Below are 20,133 nucleotides of genomic sequence, written 5' to 3'. Positions count from 1 at the left end.
AAAATCATTTAAGAGGTCAGGGGAATCCAGGATGGGTGCAGAATGTAACTCGGGGCTGGGTATATGGGAACTGTCTGTATTACCCTTTCAATTTTTCTATAAATCTAAAATGTTTTCTAAAAACAAAAACTTATTTTTAAAAAATTCTGCAAGACACAAATAGAATACATTCAAAGAAAGTCACATCATAGTCAAACATCATAAATGAAAATAATATTTAACCAGAAAATAAAAAGATACATTATATTCTGGCACAACAATAAGAAGAATGAGAGCTAACATCATCAGAAACAAGTGAAGCCAGAGATAATAAAATCATATATTTAATGAAATTATAGGAAAAATGTGTAACCCCCAAACTTTATCTCTACTAATAATTTTGTCCCAAAATTAAGGTTAAATAATGAAATTTTCAAATAAACAAGAACAGGCAGAATTTGTTGCTAGCTGAACCAGACTGCAAGGAATACTGTTGATAGCTCTTCAGATAAGACAAAGAAAACCAAACCAAACCAAAACAAACAAACAAAAATGAGCACAAATTTACTGATGTACGTATCTGCAGGAAGAAACGAAGAGCACCGGAAAGGGAAATTGTGAATTTAACTATAAAATAATATTTATAAAATATATTAAATAGTTACTAACTCTTTAAAGAAAAAACTACACTGTGGATACATAACACATAATAGAAGGAGAATGAGTGACAACTAAAGTACAAAGGACAAAACAACAATACATGGTATTTTACTTACAATAATGGCTAATTGGCATAATTTAAGTCACTTTGAAAAGGTAAAGATTAAAAAGCTGAATTTAGAAAATAACCAGTAATAACACAAAGCAACATACATTTAAAACACTGACAGAATTAACAGGAGTTACAGAAAAATATACAATGAACCACAGCTATTTCAAACAGGATTTTCGCATAATTAAAAACAAAAAAATCAGTAATGCTATAAAAGCTTTATTTTTTATTGAAGTAAAATTGATGTATACCATTATAAAAGTTTCCGGTGTGCAACACTGTAATTCAATACACAACGGGATCATCATCAAAAGTGTAGTTATCATCCATCACCACAGAGTCGATCCCTTTTACCCATTTTGCCCACCTCTCAACCCCTTCTCCTCTGCTGTATCTCTTCTAGATATAAAAGTTTTAAACTATATTATTATCTAACTTACCTAACAGAAATTTATAGAATACTACATCTGGCAGCTAAAATACATAGTCTTTGGGGCTATAAAACAAGTCTCAATAAGTCACAAAGGATCATATGTTCTGTGAACATACATAAATGAATAAATGCTTTCGCGAAGAATAATGAGATAATCTTATGTGTTTGAGAATTAGCAGTACGTGTCTAAATGAACACTTGTTTAAAAAAATGCAATGGGAATTTAAAATATATTATTGACAGTATGGAAATAGAAATGTACCTTATCAAAACTTATATGATTGAGGCAAAACAGTCTTTGGCTATACTTTATCATTTAAATATGAAAGTTTAAAAAATCAATCAGCTAAGCCTCCATCTCAAGATTCTAAAAAGGAAAAGGGGAAATTTAAAACCCAGAGGAAGAAGAAGGATAAAAAGTAGAATGATGAGAACAAAGATCAAAGATATAAAATAGAGAAAAATAACAAAGCCATAAGCGTTAATCTTTGAAAGTTTAATAAAATTGATAAACTCTGTAGTAGTAGAATAATACCCCCTCCCAAGTTGTATAAGTGTTATTTCCCAGAACCTGGGAATATGTTCCCTTACATGGCAAAGAGACATTGCAGATGCAGTTAAGTCAGGATCTCCATAGCGTTTCCTGAATTACCCTGGTGAGCCAGTGTAATCACAAAGGTCCTTATTTTGAAAAAGAGTAGACGAGGGAAGCAGAAGTGTCGGAGTCAGAGAAGGAGATGTGACAGTGGAAGCAAAGTGAGAATGATTTCATTTCAGGCTGTAAGTATGGAAGGGGGCCAGTAGCTGAGGATTGGGGAGAGCCTCTAGAAGCTGAGAAAGGCAAGAAACTGGATTCCCAGAATGTGCAGAAGGAATGGGGTCCTGTAAACATTTTAACTGTAGCTTAGCTAGACCTATTTTGAACTGTGATCTCCAGAACTGTAAAATAATCAATTTGTGGTGTTTTAAGTCACTAAGATTGTGTTAATTTGGTACAGCAGCAACAGGAAACTAAGAGAAACCCTTAGCAAGACTGATAAAAAAATGTAAAGTACACACAAATTAACGTTAACTGAAAGCAGTATAGTGGTGCCAATACACATATTTTCAAATTAAAGGAGAATAAGAGAATAGTGTATTTCCTTCTTGATTTTCAATACTGTATTTAGCAGAAACCAACTTTATTTATTAGCATAAGGACATAGGGGCGACAATGAAAAACAACAATCATAAGGAGAAAAAAGAAAAGAAAACAAAATGTACTATTTAATTAATTGTAAATGGATTAAAAAAATCATCCATTTTTAATTTGCTGTTTGTTAACTTTTTTTTTTTAACATCTGTATTGGAGTATAATTCCTTTACAGTGTTGTGTTAGTTTCTGCTGTATATCAAAGTGAATCAGCTATACATATACATATAGCCCCAGATGCCCTCCCTCTTGCCTCTCCCTTCCCCCGTCCCTATCCCACCCCTCTAGGTGGTCACAAAGCACGGAGCTGATCTCCCTGTGCTTGAGTATCTTTTTAAAACAGCAAGATGTCCGGATCCTAATATCAATAAAACAAATTAGGACCATAAATGACTCCATTAAAATAAATCTGTTGCCCATAAATTTTCTAGCAATTAATATAAATCAACTTTATTATAAATTGTATAGTACACTCCTGCCAAACTGAGAACTATATATTTTATTTCCATCTGTATTTTGAAGTGTGAATACTAGAAAATTAGCTTTAATAAAAGCTCAATTAATCTAAGTAATAATGCCTAAATATCTCTTGGTGTGAAGGGTCTTGAAACACATGACTTTCCATCCCAATGCCAGTTTTGTCTAATCATCTTATGGGCAAAATTTATGTCATATTTTTACTTTGAAAAATCTATTTGGAACAAAGAAAACTATAGTTAGGCAACAATTCCTGTATTGTTGAAAATTAGCAACTGTTATCACAACAACAACAATAAAATGTACTTTGACTCCAATGTAATTATGTACTTAATTTTTCTCTTTTTTAGTTTTCAAGAACCATTTTTTATTAAACCCATATAAGAAAATTTACTTATCGGTGTTATTTCTATTTAATTTACAAGAAGACTGAAGCAACAGTTATGTCAGTATTATATATTGCTTAAATTTTTTCACTGATTTTATGTTAGAGTTATTTGGAAAGTTTATAGTCCTTAAATTTCGATTAATGTCCTCACATTTTGTTGCATGTGTGCTCAGTTCTCCCAAAAATTATTTGAACTTGACCACTCTGAATATAAAGCCGGCATTCAAGTCGATCAAAAAATTACTTATGTCTTTGGTGAAATGTCTATTTACGTCTTCCGCCCATTTTTTAATTGGATTGTTTGTTTTTTTTGATATTGAGCTGCACGAGCTGTTTGTATATTTAGGAGATTGATCCTTTATCTATTGTTTCATTGGCAAATATTTTCTCCCATTCTGAGGGTTGTCTTTTCATCTTATTTATGGTTTCCTTTGCTGTGCAAAAGCTTTTAAGTTTAATTAGGTCCCAGAAGACATACAGATGGCCAAGAGGCACACGAAAAGATGCTCAACATCACTAATTATTAGAGAAATGCAAGTCAAAACTACAGTGAGGTGATACCTCACACCGGTCAGAATGGCCATTATCAAAAAATCTAGAAACAATAAATGCTGGAAAGGGTGTGGTGAAAAGGGAACCCTCCTGCACTGTTGGTGGGAATGTAAGTTGATACAACTATGGAGAACAGTGTGGAGGTTCCTTAAAAAACTAAAAATAGAACTACCATATGACCCAGCAATCCCACTACTGGGCATATACCCTGAGAAAAGCATAATTCAAAAAAGAGACATGTACCACAGTGTTCACTGCAGCACTATTTACAATAACCAGGACATAGAACTAACCTAGATGGATAAAGAAGATGTGGCACCTATAGACAATGGAGTATTACTCAGTCATAAAAAGAAACGAAACTGAGTTATTTGTAGTGAGGTGGATGGACCTAGAGTCTGTCATACAGAGTGAAGTAAGTCAGAAAAAGAAAAACAAATACGTATGCTAACGCATATATGGAATAGATTCCATATATGCAATCTAAAAAAAAAAAAAATGGTACTGATGAACCTAGTGGCAGGGCAGGAATAAAGATGTAGACATAGAGAATGGACTTGAGGATATTGGGGTGGAAGGGAAAGCTGGGGCGAACTGAGAGTAGCATTGACATACATACACTACCAAATGTAAAACAGTTTGCTAGTGGGAAGAAGCAGCACAGCACAGGGAGATCAGCTCGGTGCTTTGCGATGACCTAGAGGGGTGGGATAGGGAGGATGGGAGGGAGGCTCAAGAGGGATATGGGGACACGTGTATGCATATGGCTGATTCACTTTGTTGTACAGCAGAAACTAACACAGCATTGTGAAGCAACTATACTCCAATAAAGATCTATTTAAAAATTACGTATGATTTAAGTGAAATTCATTAAGACTAAGTACTTAATGAAAATTAGCAAGGTGTTTCATCTCTCTTCAGAAACAAATATCCATTTTTACCTTTACTTGATATATCTGAAGTAACGTATATAGATTTGCCTTTGAATATTACATTTCTTCCATCTGGTCCACTACTATTTTGGAAAGCTTGGTCCTTTCTGAGTGAGAAACATAAGATTTGAAATGATTAAGGTCCATTTATAACATTACTATTTGCTTAAATTTTATATCATTATCTGTCATTATTGAGTAGAATGCATCACCCCTGAAGGAGGCATATGAGTCTAATGGTAAAAATATAAGGATGAGGCATATATTTAGGTCATGGATAACTCAGCAGGTAATGAAGAACGGAGGAGGCATTTAAAATCCCCTACATTTGAAAATCTTGTAAGCCAAAAGATGATTCTTAAACTACAGAAAATGTTATGTGTTTATCTAATTGCTTGATAGTGTTTCTTGTTTTCTTTCATAAAGATGCATGGTACTGCTATTGGGGAAATTAAATTTACTTAGACCGCATGAAATCGTAAAATAAAACAGTACTAATTATTACTAATACTAATACTATGAGAAGAAGAAGGAGAAGAAGGAGAGGAAGAGGGGAAAATTCAATTGTAATAATTTCCATTTTTAAGTATTTTATGTCCCAAGCTCTCTGCTATGTGGTATATGTGAATTAACTTATTAAATCATCTCACCAGACTTGTGGGTAAGTACTACACTATATAAGATTCTTTTGCCTGAAAAAAATAGAAAATCCCAATTCAGTAAGAAAAATTTATTACCTCATATAGCAAAGACTCTAAAGGTCAGGCACCCCCAGGGTTGTTTAATTCAGTGGCTGAATGATGTCATCAAGAACCCAGCTCTTTTCGTTATTTTCTGACCCGCCCTCCTCAGCACCTTTGTTCTCAGCCTTCCTCCCTTCATGAGAGTAAAATGGTTATGACTCTGTGTGTAAGCATGAGAACGTGTAGTAGAAAATGTGGGTAACTCTTCTTGTGTGAGTTTTCTTTTTTAAAGGGGAAACTTTCCCCAGACTCTTTCCAGCAGACTTCTCCAAATGTAAATGAAGATGAATACAAATTTAACCATGATTAAAATATATTTTTTATCTTTAGGGTAGGATCAAAGTTTCGTAATCATCCCTACATCTATCACTGGCAAAGAGAATAAGATTTTAATGATCAGCTTAGAGTACGCAGGATTTAACAGTGAGTCCTATGGGAGAGAATTAAAAACATGAACAAAATAACCAAGTAGGGAGATTGAAAGTGAGGTAGGCAACCACTTATGTCTGCTACAGATATTATCTTTACTTTCTAGATAATCAAACAAGGGATAAAAGAAATGGTGAGATTAACATTATTGGGACAGGAAGTTGCAGAATATGAATTCAATGACACGTTGAAGGGTTGGAGAGATTTAGTAGCTTGTTCCAATAAGACAATGCACAGTAGTAATGTGTTAGAGGAGGAAAAAATAAAAGAAAGACATTTCTCTGGACTTAAGAAGGTGATGTCTGTGCCAGAATTCATATCATTAAGTTATTTTCTGGACCAGACATTTATTTCAGAGATCTAACTAATATTTTTACTGTCTTTTTTTTTTTTTTTCTATTTGAGGTAAGAGATTCTAGAGCATATTTGAATGTTGATGTGATGATCCAATACACAGGAAGAGATTAAGGAAACAGAGAAAATCAAGTAACGGCAGGAGAAATTTCTTTCATAAGTCACTAGTAGAGGATAACAAGAATAATTACTGAGAGATTTAAAAGAAAGAAAGCCCTTCCAATGTTTGAGAAGAATGAGAAAACATGGATATACTCAGTAAAGTCTGGAAAATTATTCATAGAAGACAATGCAGCCAGTGTTTTAGTTCACATCCTCATTATTATCCTCAATTTTTAATTTTTCATCTTTATTCACCTCTTTATTCTTCACATGTTTCTCCTCATATACTAACTATTAATTTTCAAGTTCCTTATAAAAATTAAAATACTATTCTGGGGAAAATGTTACTAGAAATCTTTATACACTTACACAAACCTTAGAACTCAAGCACATCATAATGAAAACATGAACTAAGACAAATATATAGTGCTTGAATGGCATCAAATTTTATTGTGTTAAACTGTGTAAAACTTTCCTATAAAAAAATGTAAAGGTTTATATTAAGAAGTCAGAGTGCCATTGTACTTTAATCAGGCGCTCATCTAAATGGAAATGAGCAAGACTAATTTTGTAGAATTTAGATGCTGAGCTGAACCAAACTTATTATAAAAGAACTGGTGAATCTATCAGAGCAAAGGTAAGTAACTATCTTGTAAAGTAAATTCATCTATAATGCAATAAAAAGATGTATTAAATCCAAGGATGAGAGATTTGTTGCTGCCCTTGAATATACATTCAAATAGCTTTAAAAAAATCTGCCTGAAGGCCCCCCCAGGTGTGTGGTTGGACCAGGAGTATAGGGGGGAACTGAAGCCTTAAAGCCCACTTAAAGCCAACAAAAGATCAGAAAGAAAAATTAAGGAAACAATCCTATTTACCATCACATCAAAAGAAATAAAATACCTAAGAACAAACTTACCTAAGGAGACAAAAGAACTGTACTCTGAACACCATAAGATGCTGATTAAAGAAATTAAACATGACACAAACAGTTGGATGATATACCATGTTCTTGGACTGGAAGAATCAATATTGTTAAAATGATCATATAACCCAAGACAATCCACAGATTCGACGCAATCCCTATCAAATGACCAATGGCATTTTTCACACAACTAGAACAAAAAATTTTTTAATTTGTATGAAAACACAAAGACCCCTATTAGCCACACCAACTTTAAGAAAGAAAAACGGAGCTGGAGGTAACAGACTTCCTGACTTCAGACCATACTACAAAGTTACAGTCATGAAAACAACATGGCACTGGCACAAAACAGAAATATAGATCAATGGAACAGGAAAGAGAGCCCCGAAGTAGACCCAACCACCTATGGTCAATTAATCTATGACAACAAAGGCAAGAATACGCAGTAGAGAAAAGACAGCCTCTTCAATAACTGGTGCTGGGAAAACTGGACAGCTACATGTAAAAGAATGAAATTGAACATTCTTTAACATCATACGCAAAAATAATCTTAAAATGAGTTAAAGACCTAAATGTAAGAGTGGATACTATAAAACTCCTAGAGGAAAACATAGGCAGAAGACACTTTGACATAAATTGTAGCAAAATCTTTTTGGAACCACCTCCTAGAGCAATGAAAATGGAAACAAAAATTAACAAATGGGACTTAGTTAAACTGAAAATCTTTTGCGCAGCAAAGGAAACCATAAACAAAACGAAAAGAGCCTACAGAATGGGAGAAAATATTTGCAAACGATGTAACCCATGAGGGATTAAACTCTAAAATATACAAACAGCTCACACAGCTCAATATAAAAAGAAAAACTCAATGAAAAAAATTGCAGGAGATCTAAATAGACATTTCTCCCAAGAAGACATAGAGATGGCCAACAGGCACATGAAAGGATGCTCAAATCGCTCATTATTAGAGAAAGGTAAATCAAAACTACAATGAGGAACCACCTCGCACCAGTGAGAATGGCCATAATCAAAAGGTCTACAAACAATAAATGCTGGAGAGGGCGTGGAGAAAAGGGAACCCTCTTACACGGTTGGTGGGAATGTAAAATGGTACAGCCACTATGCAGAACAGTATGGAGGTTCCTTAAACAACTAAAAACAGAACTACCATATGATCCAGCAATCCCACTTCTGAGCACATATCTAGAGAAAACCATAATTCAAAAAGATGCATGCACCCCAGTGTTCACTGCAGCACTATTTACAATAGCCAGGACATGGAAGCAGCCTGAATATCTATCGACAGATGAATGGACAAAGAAGATGTGGTATATATATATATGTGTATATATATATTTATATATATATATATATATATATATGTATATATGTATATATATATATATATATATATATATAAAACGGAACACTACTCAGACATAAAAAAGATGAAATAATGCCATTTTCAGCAACATGGATGGAACTAGAGTTAATCATACTAAGTGAAGTTAAGTCAGACAGAGAAAGACAAATACCATATGATATTACTAGAGTGTGGAACTAAAAAAGAAAAAATGATACACATGAACTTATTTACCAAACAGAAACCAACTCACAGATAAAGAAAACAAACTTATGGTTACCAAAGGGGAAAACAAACTTATGGTTACCAAAGGGGAAAACAAACTTATGGTTACCAAAGGGGAAAACAAACTTATGGTTACCAAAGGGGAAATGTGGGGGGGAGGAATAAATTATGAAGTTGGGAGTAACATATACATACTACTATATATATATAAGATAGATAAACAACAAGGACCTATGTATAGTACAAAGAACGATACTCAATATTTTGTAATAAACTGTATTACAAAAAATATGTTACTTTGCTACACTTGTAACTCACACAACATTGTAAATTAACTATACTCCAATAAAAAAAAAACTGCCTGAAATTAAAAATAGTAATAATACTTTAAAATCATCTGTAGCCATGATTCTTTATGAAATGTAAAAAGTGACCAATATTTTTGTATCATTGTTAATTACATATATATTTTTTGCTCTATTTCTTTGATGTGATTTGGAAACTTCAGACAAGGATATTCATCCCCTCAATGCTTAGTCTAATGTATAGATAGACCTACTATAATCAATCTTTCAGGTAACATAAACATACAGGTCTACTCGCGTATAATTAATTTTCAGAAATAACACTTTCTAAATACAGACATAGGGGAAATATTTACAGGGAATTTTCATTATAAAGAAAAACTCAAATTACAATTTTAAACAGACCACTGAGCAAATCATTTTGAAATACCTGATCAGGTATTTAGAGGTTACTATAACAATAATCAGATCTCCCTCAAATACAGTAGTATGTATGTGTCTATATATCTATACATATGTATATCTATATACATTATATTAAAAAACTTTAAAGTAATTTTTCCCACCCCAATGGATAGTGTATATCTCCAACCCAGTTAAATCTTACCCTCTTTCAACAAAAATTAAACAAAAAAGTGTTTGTGGTTTCTAACACCTTGTCTTCAAAACAAAACAACAACCGAAACAAAACAAAAAATAAAAGCAACGTACCTACTAGTTATGTCAGGGTCATTAAAACCCCAGGGAGTCCAAAACCCCAAGGGGCACGTCTGGATGGAAGCTGCCTCCCTTTGCCGGAAGCTCCAAATTACAAAAATATCAGTTGCAAAAATTTTCCTTGACTGCTGGAAGATTGGAGCATTGTAAATTAGACCACAGAGTTCCAATAAACCTTAACTGGAAAAAAAATGTCTAGCACACTCTAGTGAATCTTGGTCTCTATTTTGATGATTCATCCAGTGAGTCATATTCCTGGAAAGATTCTCTAGGGTCCCACAAAGGCTCACGCTTATTGTCCAAGGCTAGAAGTCTTATGCACAGTCACATCCAGTCTCTGTTTTGGGGGTCTGCCACTGTGCCTGGGTGGCTGGTGCTGCAAAGACTCAAAACATAACCACAGAGGAATAATCTAGACAAACCAACAGGTCCTGGAGATATTTCTGGATCTCAAATAAAGAGGCCCTCTTGCTTCCTCGTGAGTTCCCCTCTGAGGTCTTTGGAGCCTTTAATGTGAGTGGACTTCATTCTGGACAATCTAGAAAGAGGCTCTAATCATGTTTTTCGTCCAAAGAGAAGATACCAGGTTCATAATCTGTGATAACATCATCCCCTCCTCTCAAGGAGTATCTGCAACAGGATGCAACACTATCTGTTCTAGCTATTGCCACCACTGTTGTAACTTTTTCTGGGGCAAAAAGATCCCTAATCCCTTTCAGTCAGCATCACTGAGAAGGGGCCAGGCCATGGAAAAGTCTGAAAAAGAATGGTAATCCAAAAGACAGTTTGCATTTTCTCCTAGACACAAAAATACTAGTGACTGCTCTACCAATTGATACAGGAATACTTCTTCCTGTCTTCTAAATATTCCACTATACTTGAATAAATCAAGCTCCCTGACTCTTAATTAGGGGCCCAGGGAATAACACCCCGTACTTCCCATTCTATAATAATGGTTTTGACATTTTTATTTCTATCTCTTTTCCATAGTCTACAAGCTTTAAGAGGAAGCACACAATGTACCTTATATTTACCATAATAATTTCATTGTATAGCACAGTGCCTGACCTGATATAGTTAGTATACACAAAAAATACTTCTTAGTTAAATGAATGTATCAAGATTTTCCCATCAGTAAGTTATGCCAACTAGCTAAAAGTTTAGGGTTTTCTCATTCCATACTTCTTCTTTTCCAAAGAAGTGCATGAAGTAGAAATTAGCCCTTTCTAAATATTATTGCATGTCTTTACATAACAAGGAAACTAAATAATAAAAAGCGTAGATTGAATTTTTCTTCACGAAACAACAGTTCTCAGTATATGAAACAACAGGATGGAATGCACAACTTGCTTTGGGGACCTCACCTGACTCTCCCTCAGATCATCTTGAAAAATGCACTGTGAATTATATCTTATCAGGTTAACTGACTACTCATTTTAGCTCTAAGTAAATGGCCAAACATAGCTGACATTTAACAGAGAACACAGAAGTAAAGATTGCAATCTTTTAAGTAAGTTTCAGACTTATCAAACATAGCATTTTTCTTGCATATTGCTGTCAGGAAAACTATGAGTAACACTTTTTTAAAAAAAAATCATCGTTGCCGTCAAAAACTGGAAAACTTTGTAAGTTAATTGGGAAGTAAATTAAGAATCAGCATGTGAAAAATATAAAATCAAAATATTCATTTCACACAAAACCTCTGTGTCATGATTAATAACACTATTTTATAATAATCATGATTTCTCACAGTTTGATCTTTATAGGTTACCATAAGAATGCAGTTGATTAGTGTTTGCATGTATCTTTCTTGGTTATTACCTCTTAATCTCCTTTCTACACAAACAAAGGCATAAGGATATTAAGAAGAAGGAGAAGGAGAAAGAAGAGAACAGAGAGAAGAGGAAGGAGAAAATGAAGACAGAAAAAATATTACATAAAGGAATAGTTACTTTTCTGTATCAATTTAGTTAGGCCACGGCAACCAGATATTTGGTCAAATATTATTCTAGATGTTTCTGTGAGGGTATTTTTTAGATGAGATTAACCTTTAAATCGGTAAACTTTGAGTAAAACGGATTACCCTCTATAATATGGGTGGGCCATAGCTAATTAGCCTCTTAAGGGAATTCTGCCAGCAGACAGCCTTCAGAATCAAACTGTAGCTCTCTCCTTAATTTACTGTCACCTAAGGAAAAGGCCATATGTCTCTCTGCGGAAGAACTGAAGAAATCCTTGTCATATGTACTGACTGCATTGTTGCAAAAAACCCTTTGTTCTAGCTATCTGGCTCTTCACCAATAAATGAGCTATGGATCTTCAAATAGACACAGTTCCAGAAACTGAGTAGAGAATTATGACTTTTTACTGGAGTGACTACTGTTCTCTTTCTGCTCCGCCATGCGTGCCATTTTCTTGCTGTAAGACGTTAACAGCACCCAAGCTGGCTGCCTGTCTCTTTTGCCCTTTGGAACACTATGCTCACTATCTTTACCACCACCTTTAGGTCACATGAACCTTAGCTGCTTTTCTGACATTGGAGGTCACTCCTGTTATTTTGAGATCCATAGATTAACAATTCCAAGTTTGTTACTGCCTCCCTTGTCATCAACTCAGCCTTACGGAAGAGCGCTACCACTTAACCTGTTGTGTTGCCGATGCCGCTCATCAATGCAGTTTGGATGGCCCTGGCGAATGGTATGTATTCTGGCTCCTCCTGAAAACCTCTCCTCTGGTAGGTTTTCTGGACTCACGTAATTTATTCTATCCAGCTTTCTCTCTTCCTGTAGCCTCTTTATTCTGTCATGGCAACTCAGCTATGTCTGTTGCTCAACATGGGACATTTCTTTCTTCATTCTTCTAGAGTGTTGAGATAGCTCTATTTTCTGGGGCCCTTGCCTGAGTGTTAAATCCTCATGTCCTGAGAATTCTTGCTTATGCAGTCTTATATTCTGGCCTACTCAGCAAGTACCCCCAAAGTGCAATCCCTGGGTCATTCCTTCAACTCCTGCTAATATAAGCTAATTCTTATATCTCCTCTATAAGTGTGTATGCTCTTTCTTATCAACACATTCCAGTTGGATTAGGTTGCAATTTAATGTTAATTCCCAGCCTGTGACCCACGGGAGAAGAAATGAATCTCTCGAGGAAAGGTGGTCACCTGTTGCCCTTGTGAGAGAGGCTACTACAGTGGTCTCTGTCAGGCATAAACTGTTAGCTTTCACTAGGAAGGACTGGTGAGTCACCTCTGTGAACTCTGAGGATTCCAGGGCTCCAGCACAGACAACTTCTACAGGATCATCTGTCTAGAGAATCTATCCAGATATCCCCATCCCCCAATTCAGCTTGACAGGTGTTATTTTCAGCTCTTCTGAAATGTTTTCTGAAGTCCTTTAATAACACTAAAATAAAGCAGATTTTGCTGAGTGCTTTGAAGATGAAAAAGGGTTGCAGAAACTAGTCCACTTAACAGTCATTTGTCATGACATTATCCAGTTGCACAAGTCTCCACCAGACCCTGGAGAAAAAATATTTTTTCTTCAAGCATAAGATTTTTGGAGTTTACAGAAACTAAATACAAAAATCATGCTGCAAAATGAAATCTTGAAATCCTCCTATTGTTGTTTGGGAATCAGAGATAGAGTGAATATCAATAAGTCTTAAGACTTATCCCACCACCAGAGCCTCCCATCAAGCCTCTTAGATAGCCTCAACCACCAGAGGGCAGGCAACAGAAGCAAGAAAAACTACAATCCTGCAGCCTGTGGACCAAAAACCACAGTTACAGAAAGAGAGAGAAGATGAAAAGGCAGAGGGCTATGTACCAGATGAAGGAACAAGAAAAAACCCCAGAAAAACAACTAAATGAAGTAGAGATAGGCAACCTTCCAGAGAAAGAATTCAGAATAATGATAGTGAAGATGATCCAGGACCTCGGAATAAGAATGGAGGCAAAGATTGAGAAGATGCAAGAAATGATTAACAAAGACCTAGAAGAATTAAAGAACAAACAAACAGAGATGACCAATACAATAACTGAAATGAAAACTACACTAGAAGGAATCCATAGCAGAATAACTGAGGCAGAAGAACGGATAAGTGACCTGGAAGACAGAATGGTGGAATTCACTGCTGCGGAACAGACTAAAGAAAAAAGAATGAAAAGAAATGAAGACAGCCTAAGAGATCTCTGGGACAACATTAAACGCAACAACATTCGCATTATAGGGGTCCCAGAAGGAGAAGAGAGAGAGAAAGGACCAGAGAAAATATTTGAAGAGATTATAGTCGAAAACTTCCCTAACATGGGAAAGGAAATAGCCACCCAAGTCCAGGAAGCGCAGAGAGTCCCATACAGAATAAACCCAAGGAGAAACACGCCGAGACACATAGGAATCAAAGTGGCAAAAATTAAAGACAAAGAAAAATTATTGAAAGCAGCAAGGGAAAAACGACAAATAACATACAAGGGAACTCCCATAAGGTTAACAGCTGATTTCTCAGCAGAAACTCTGCAAGCCAGAAGGGAGTGGCATGATATACTTAAAGTGATGAAAGGGAAGAACCTACAACCAAGATTACTCTACCCGGCAAGGATCTCATTTAGATTTGATGGAGAAATCAAAAGCTTTACAGACAAACAAAAGCTGAGAGAATTCAGCACCACCAAACCAGCTCTACAACAAATGCTAAAGGAACTTCTCTGAGTGGGAAACACAAGAGAAGAAAAGGACCTACAAAAACAAACCCAAAACAATTAAGAAAATGGTCATAGGAACATACATATCGATAATTACCTTAAACGTGAATGGATTAAACACCCCAACCAAAAGACATAGACTGGCTGAATGGATACAAAAACAAGACCCATATATATGCTGTCTACAAGAGACCCACTTTAGACCTAGGGACACATACAGACTGAAAGTGAGGGGATGGAAAAAGATATTCCATGCAAATGGAAATCAAAAGAAAGCTGGGGTAGCTATACTCATATCAGATAAAATAGACTTTAAAATAAAGAATGTTACAAGAGACAAGGAAGGACACTACATAATGATCCAGGGATCAATCCAAGAAGAAGATATAACAATTATAAACATATATGCACCCAACATAGGAGCACCTCAATACATAAGGCAACTGCTAACAGCTATAAAAGAGGAAATCGACAGTGACACAATAATAGTGGGGGACTTTAACACTTCACTTACACCAATGGACAGATCATCCAAAATGAAAATAAATAAGGAAACAGAAGCTTTAAATGACACAATAGACCAGATAGATTTAATTGATATATATATATAGGACATTCCATCCAAAATCAGCAGATTACACGTTCTTCTCAAGTGCGCACGGAACATTCTCCAGGATAGATCACATCTTGGGTCACAAATCAAGCCTCAGTAAATTTAAGAAAATTGAAATCATACCAAGCATCTTTTCTGACCACAACGCTATGAGATTAGAAATGAATTACAGGGAAAAAAACGTAAAAAAGACAAACACATGGAGGCTAAACAATACGTTACTAAATAACCAAGAGATCACTGAAGAAATCAAAGAGGAAATCAAAAAATACCTAGAGACAAATGACAATGAAAACACGACCACCCAAAACCTATGGGATGCAGCAAAAGCGGTTCTAAGAGGGAAGTTTATAGCTATACAAGCCTACCTAAAGAAACAAGAAAAATCTCAAGTAAACAATCTAACCTTACACCTAAAGAAACTAGAGAAAGAAGAACAAACAAAACCCAAAGTTAGCAGAAGGAAAGAAATCATAAAGATCAGAGCAGAAATAAATGAAATAGAAACAAAGAAAACAATAGCAAAGATCAATAAAACTAAAAGTTGGTTCTTTGAGAAGATAAACAAAATTGATAAGCCATTAGCCAGACTCATCAAGAAAAAGAGGGAGAGGACTCAAATCAATCAAATCAGAAATGAAAAAGGAGAAGTTACAACAGACACTGCAGAAATACAAAGCATCCTAAGAGACTACTATAAGCAACTTTATGCCAATAAAGTGGACAACCTGGAAGAAATGGACAAATTCTTAGAAAGGTATAACCTTCCAAGACTGAATCAGGAAGAAACAGAAAATATGAACAGACCAATCACAAGTAATGAAATTGAAACTGTGATTAAAAATCTTCCAACAAACAAAAGTCCAGGACCAGATGGCTTCACAGGTGAATTCTATCAAACATTTAGAGAAGAGCTAACACCCATCCTTCTCAAACTCTTCCAAAAAATTGCAGAGGAAGGAACACTCCCAAACTCATTCTATGAGGCCACCATCACCCTGATACCAAAACCAGACAAAGACACTACAAAAAAAGAAAATTACAGACCAATATCACTGATGAATATAGATGCAAAAATCCTCAACAAAATACTAGCAACCAGAATCCAACAACACATTAAAAGGATCATACACCACGATCAAGTGGGATTTATCCCAGGGATGCAAGGATTCTTCAATATACGCAAATCAATCAATGTGATACACCATATTAACAAATTGAAGAATAAAAACCATATGATCATCTCAATAGATGCAGAAAAAGCTTTTGACAAAATTCAACACCCATTTCTGATAAAAACTCTCCAGAAAGTGGGCATAGAGGGAAACTACCTCAACATAATAAAGGCCATATATGACAAACCCACAGCAAACATCATTCTCAATGGTGAAAAACTGAAAGCATTTCCTCTAAGATCAGGAACGAGACAAGGATGTCCACTCTCACCACTATTATTCAACATAGTTCTGGAAGTCCTAGCCACGGCAATCAGAGAAGAAAAAGAAATAAAAGGAATACAAATTGGAAAAGAAGAAGTAAAACTGTCACTGTTTGCGGATGACATGATACTATACATAGAGAATCCTAAAACTGCCACCAGAAAACTGCTAGAGCTAATTAATGAATATGGTAAAGTTGCAGGATACAAAATTAATGCACAGAAATCTCTTGCATTCCTATACACTAATGATGACAAATCTGAAAGAGAAATTATGGAAACACTCCCATTTACCATTGCAACAAAAAGAATAAAATACCTAGGAATAAACCTACCTAGGGAGACAAAAGACCTGTATGCAGAAAACTATAAGACACTGATGAAAGAAATTAAAGATGATACCAACAGATGGAGAGATATACCATGTTCTTGGATTGGAAGAATCAACATTGTGAAAATGAGTATACTACCCAAAGCAATCTACAGATTCAATGCAATCCCTATCAAATTACCAATGGCATTTTTTACGGAGCTAGAACAAATCATCTTAAAATTTGTATGGAGACACAAAAGACCCCGAATAGCCAAAGCAGTCTTGAGGCAAAAAAATGGAGCTGGAGGAATCAGACTCCCTGACTTCAGACTATACTACAAAGCTACAGTAATCAAGACAATATGGTACTGCCACAAAAACAGAAACATAGATCAATGGAACAAGATAGAAAGCCCAGAGATTAACCCACGCACCTATGGTCAACTAATCTATGACAAAGGAGGCAAAGATATACAATGGAGAAAAGACAGTCTTTTCAATAAGCGGTGCTGGGAAAACTGGACAGCCACATGTAAAAGAATGAAATTAGAATACTCCCTAACACCATACACAAAAATAAACTCAAAATGGATTCGAGACCTAAATGTAAGACTGGACACTATAAAACTCTTAGAGGAAAACATAGGAAGAACACTCTTTGACATAAATCACAGCAAGATCTTTTTTGATCCGCCTCCTAGAGTAATGGAAATAAAAACAAAAATAAACAAGTGGGACCTAATGAAACTTCAAAGCTTTTGCACAGCAAAGGAAACCATAAACAAGACGAAAAGACAACCCTCAGAATGGGAGAAAATATTTGCAAATGCATCAACGGACAAAGGATTAATCTCCAAAATATATAAACAGCTCATTCAGCTCAATATCAAAGAAACAAACACCCCAATCCAAAAATGGGCAGAAGACCTAAATAGACATTTCTCCAAAGAAGACATACAGACGGCCACGAAGCACATGAAAAGATGCTCAACGTCACTAATTATTAGAGAAATGCAAATCAAAACTACAATGAGGTATCACCTCACTCCTGTTAGAATGGGCATCATCAGAAAATCTACAAACAACAAATGCTGGAGAGGGTGTGGAGAAAAGGGAACCCTCTTGCACTGTTGGTGGGAATGTAAATTGATACAGGCCCTATGGGGAACAATATGGAGGTTCCTTAAAAAGCTAAACATAGAATTACCATATGACCCAGCAATCCCACTACTGGGCATATACCCAGAGAAAACCGTAATTCAAAAGGACACATGCACCCGAATGTTCATTGCAGCACTATTTACAATAGCCAGGTCATGGAAGCAACCTAAATGCCCATCAACAGACGAATGGATAAAGAAGTTGTGGTACATATATACAATGGAATATTACTCAGCCATAAAAAGGAACAAAATTGAGTCATTTGTTGAGACGTGGATGGATCTAGAGACTGTCATACAGAGTGAAGTAAGTCAAAAAGAGAAAAACAAATATCATATATTAATGCATGTATGTGGAACCTAGAAAAGTGGTACAGATGAGCCAGTTTGCAGGGCAGAAGTTGAGACACAGATGTAGAGAATGGACATATGGACGCCAAGGGGGGAAAACTGCGGTGAGGTGGGGATGGTGGTGTGCTGAATTGGGCGATTGGGATTGACATGTATACACTGATGTGTATAAAATTGATGCCTAATAAGAACCTGCAGTATAAAAAAACAAACAATACAACTAATACTAAACTTTCATTGGGTTATTTGTATGGAAATATGTTAATATAAATGTTTCAGACATTACATGAAATTTCTAAAAATCTTATATTTGTATTTGTATGGAAATATGTATGGAAATATGTTAATATAAATGTTCCAGACATTACATGAAATTTCTAAAAATCTTATATTTGTATTTGTATGGAAATATGTATGGAAATATGTTAATATAAATGTTCCAGACATTACATGAAACTTCTAAAAATCTTATATGTTCTGGTATAATGTTATAAGTCATAATCCTAGTTATTACTTTAAAATGTATATCTCAGAAATAACTAATTTTCTTGTCAACTGCATTATTATGAACTTTCATCAAATCTTTTACTGTGGTCATTTTTAAGTCTTTTGTCATTTACAGACAGTTCTGGGTGTACTCTGATGATTTTGCAAATATGTTCCTATAAAAGGGTTTCATCTTCAAGAAATTCATGGAAAAGACTCTGACAAGTGCAGGTTTCTGGTCACTGACTGTACTGCTGAACTGAATGAATAAGCATTTTCAGAACTCTGATGAAAAACTGATGAACACATAAAAGTGCTAACAAAAGATCAAGATGAAAAAAAACAATTAATTACATGGGACTGAGTGAACTGATGAGGATGAGTATAATTTTTGTGACTTTCTGTCTGAATTAAAAAAAAAAAAAGAATCCCACAAGGACTCAGAGGCAAAGAATATACAAATCCATTTTCACTGCAAAGTAAAGGAGCTGTTACAGTGGAGGATTACTGGACTGAACGTCAATATTATGACATAGTATGAGTGTGTTTCATGTAGGGTAATTGCAATCATTGTTGCTTTTGTTGTGGTCATCCATGTACAATGCTTGGTGTCAGTCTATTTATCTCTTGTAAAAATAAAATATACTGTGTGTGTGTGAAAAAAAAAAAAAAAGACGACTTGTAAGCCAACTGGAAGATCTGACCAACAAAATTGTGCAGTTTTTTCCCCCTTCCTTTAAATACAAGTATATGATTAAGAAGGGTTCCTTTCTCTGAATCTTCTCAGCCTCAAAATGTGACTTGGAGAGAAGAAGAAGAATATTGTGATGAGTAGTTAAAATGGTTGCTTTGAAATCCATTTGCTTTGAATGGTTGCTTTGAAATGGGAGGCAGCTAAATTTACGTTCTCTTCTTTGAGCTGTAGCTGGCTTTTTTGAAGTCAGTCCCATGCTTGTCTGGTTCAGGGGTCAGTCAGATATTTGGGTAAAATTTATACACAGAGTTTGGGGCTTCTCCTCCCTAACTCTGTACTTTCTGCCATTTTCACCTTCAGATTCCAGAAGCTATGACTGCCCTGAACTCTGTCTTCTAGTTCTCCACAAGAATGAGGCTGATTTCTATTGAAGCTTTAGCCTCCCTGTCAGATGTAACTCTGGAGTAGTCTCAGGCTAAAAGCAAAACAAA

At 35.3% G+C, this 20,133-nt stretch overlaps 1 long non-coding RNA gene across 5 annotated transcripts in view; it reads right to left on the bottom strand.

Annotated features, from left to right (window-relative positions):
* Positions 1–20,133, bottom strand: part of LOC309659105 — a 442,553-nt gene that overhangs the window by 196,288 nt on the left and 226,132 nt on the right. The window contains exon 9 of one of the 5 annotated variants that reach the window (XR_014262602.1): positions 4,815–4,832. The exons of the other annotated variants lie outside the window; for them this stretch is intronic. This is a non-coding gene — a long non-coding RNA (uncharacterized lncRNA). Of the gene's footprint in view, positions 1–4,814; positions 4,833–20,133 lie in introns of those variants that run through there. 5 annotated transcript variants of the gene reach the window in all.

This window comes from Balaenoptera physalus (genome assembly GCF_965194825.1).
Source record: "Balaenoptera physalus genome assembly, contig: SUPER_3_unloc_7, whole genome shotgun sequence".
NCBI classification, from domain to species: domain Eukaryota; kingdom Metazoa; phylum Chordata; class Mammalia; order Artiodactyla; family Balaenopteridae; genus Balaenoptera; species Balaenoptera physalus.
The sequence above is the reverse complement of the archived record's forward strand: the minus strand, read 5'-3'. Positions and strand labels throughout refer to the sequence as shown.